This window comes from Schistocerca piceifrons, chromosome 5, assembly GCF_021461385.2.
Source record: "Schistocerca piceifrons isolate TAMUIC-IGC-003096 chromosome 5, iqSchPice1.1, whole genome shotgun sequence".
In the NCBI taxonomy this organism is placed as follows: Eukaryota; Metazoa; Arthropoda; class Insecta; order Orthoptera; family Acrididae; genus Schistocerca; species Schistocerca piceifrons.
Genome location: NC_060142.1, coordinates 165,829,748 through 165,831,952, shown reverse-complemented (window position 1 = coordinate 165,831,952; position 2,205 = coordinate 165,829,748). Strand labels below are relative to the sequence as shown.

General features: G+C 50.8%; 1 non-coding gene across 1 annotated transcript; it reads right to left on the bottom strand.

The window, feature by feature from the left end:
- Window positions 1-1,372: 1,372 nt before the first annotated feature.
- Trnat-cgu lies at window positions 1,373-1,447 on the bottom strand. The gene has a single exon. It is a non-coding gene; the product is annotated as a tRNA-Thr (tRNA).
- Window positions 1,448-2,205: the final 758 nt, after the last annotated feature.

Genomic DNA, 2,205 nt, shown 5'->3' with positions numbered 1-2,205 from the left:
TCATGTAACCACAGCCTGTGGCCACCCCAGCCAAGTGGTTCCAGGCGCTACAGTCTGGGTCCGCAGCTCGTGGTCGTGCGATAGCGTTCTCGCTTCCCGCGCCCGGGTTCCCGGGTTCGATTCCCGGCGGGGTCAGGGATTTTCTCTGCCTCGTGATGACTGGGTGTTGTGTGATGTCCTTAAGTTAGTTAGGTTTCAGTAGTTCTAAGTTCTAGGGCACTGATGACCGCAGATGTTAAGTCCCATAGTGCTCAGAGCCATTTGAGCTACAGTCTGGAACCGCGCGACCGCTACGGTCGCAGGTTCGAATGCTGCCTCGGGAATGGATGTGTGTGATGTCCTTAGGTTAGTTAGGTTTAAGTAGTTCTAAGTTCTAGGGGACTGATGACCTCAGAAATTAAGTCCCATACTGCTCAGAGCTATTTGAACCATTTGAACCAAAGCCTGTATTCGACGTGGGCGCGCGATAAATACTGAGCCGTCAGATGGCAGCACCAGCAATGGTGGGAATGAGGAAACACGGGAGTCGTTGTGGTGGTGCGGAAAAGGAAAGATTTTGAAGACTACCAAAAATGCACGATTATTGGCTTTCGGGTCGAGCGCGGAAGAACATTCGAAGTGGTAAGTGTGTAAACTGTTCGCGAGTCGCTGTGGTTAAAGTATAACGTGTGTGGAGAAATGGCGCTGTCCAAAACTGTGGTGCGCCAATGGTCAGAAGGGTGAGCGACGGTTGCGGACACGTGTATAGACGAATAGTTGTGCAACTGTTGAGCAAATGGACGCGCGAGATTAGCCGAGCGGTCTAGGGCGCTGCGATCCTGAACTGTGCGGCTGCTCCCGGCGGAGGTTCGAGTCCTCCCTCAGGCATGAGTGTGTGTGTTTGTCCTTACGATAATTTAGGTTAAGTAGAGTGTAAGCTTAGGGACTGATGACCGTAGCAGTTAAGTCCCATAAGATTTCACGCACATTTAATATTTTCCTGTTGAGCAAATGACCGGCCATGTGAACCTAGGGACAGCCAACAATGCCTTCTCAACAACAGTTCAGCGAACGTTGCTACATACGGGCCTCCGCAGCTGGCCCCTGGTTCATGCACCCATTCTGACCGTTCTTCATCGGTGACAAATGTTGGAACTGACACGCATTTACCGCAAACTGAACGACCACTAGCGGCGACAGATTGCGTTTTCAGATGATTCACGTTTTATCCTCCAACAGTGTGAAACATCTGACAGCAAACAATTACAACAATCGTCGGAAGGGTACAGGCTGGATGAGGAATGTTTTCGTGGCATTCCCTGGGTAATCTCGTTCTTGTGGAAGACACAGTGGATCAACACAAACATGAAACTTCCTGGCAGATTAAAACTGTGTGCCCGACCGAGACTCGAACTCGGGACCTTTGCCTTACGCGGGCAAGTGCTCTACCAACTGAGCTACCGGAGCACGACTTACGTCCGGTACTCACAGCTTTACTTCTGCCAGTACCTCGTCTCCTACCTTCCAAACTTTACAGAAGCTCTCCTGCGAACCTTTGTCTAGGTCCCGAGTTCGAGTCTCGGTCCGGCACACAGTTTTAATCTGCCAGGAAGTTTCATATCAGCGCACACTCCGCTGCAGAGTGAAAATCTCATTCTGGAAACATCCCCCAGGCTGTGGCTAAGCCATGTCTCCGCAATATCCTTTCTTTCAGGAGTGCTAGTTCTGCCTGGTTCGCAGGAGAGCTTCTGTAAAGTTTGGAAGGTAGAAGACGAGGTACTGGCAGGAGTAAAGCTGTGAGTACCGGGCGTGAGTCGTGCTTCGGTAGCTCAGTTGGTAGAGCACTTGCCCGCGAAGGCAAAGGTCCCGAGTTCGAGTCTCGGTCGGGCACACGGTTTTAATCTGCCAGGAAGTTTCATATTAGCGCACACTCCGCTGCAGAGTGAAAATGTCATTCTGGAACACAAACATGCATCTATCCATTAGGGCCATGTCCACCACTATACGGGTTCGATTCCCGGCGGGGTCAGGGATTTTCTCTGCCTCGTGATGGCTGGGTGTTGTGTGCTGTCCTTAGGTTAGTTAGGTTTAAGTAGTTCTTAGTTCTCGGGGACTGATGACCATAGATGTTAAGTCCCATAGTGCTCAGAGCCATCCACCACTATATGCAGTTTTTTTTTTCGGAACAATGGCATCTACCAGCAGGACAGCGCAATGTGTGACGCA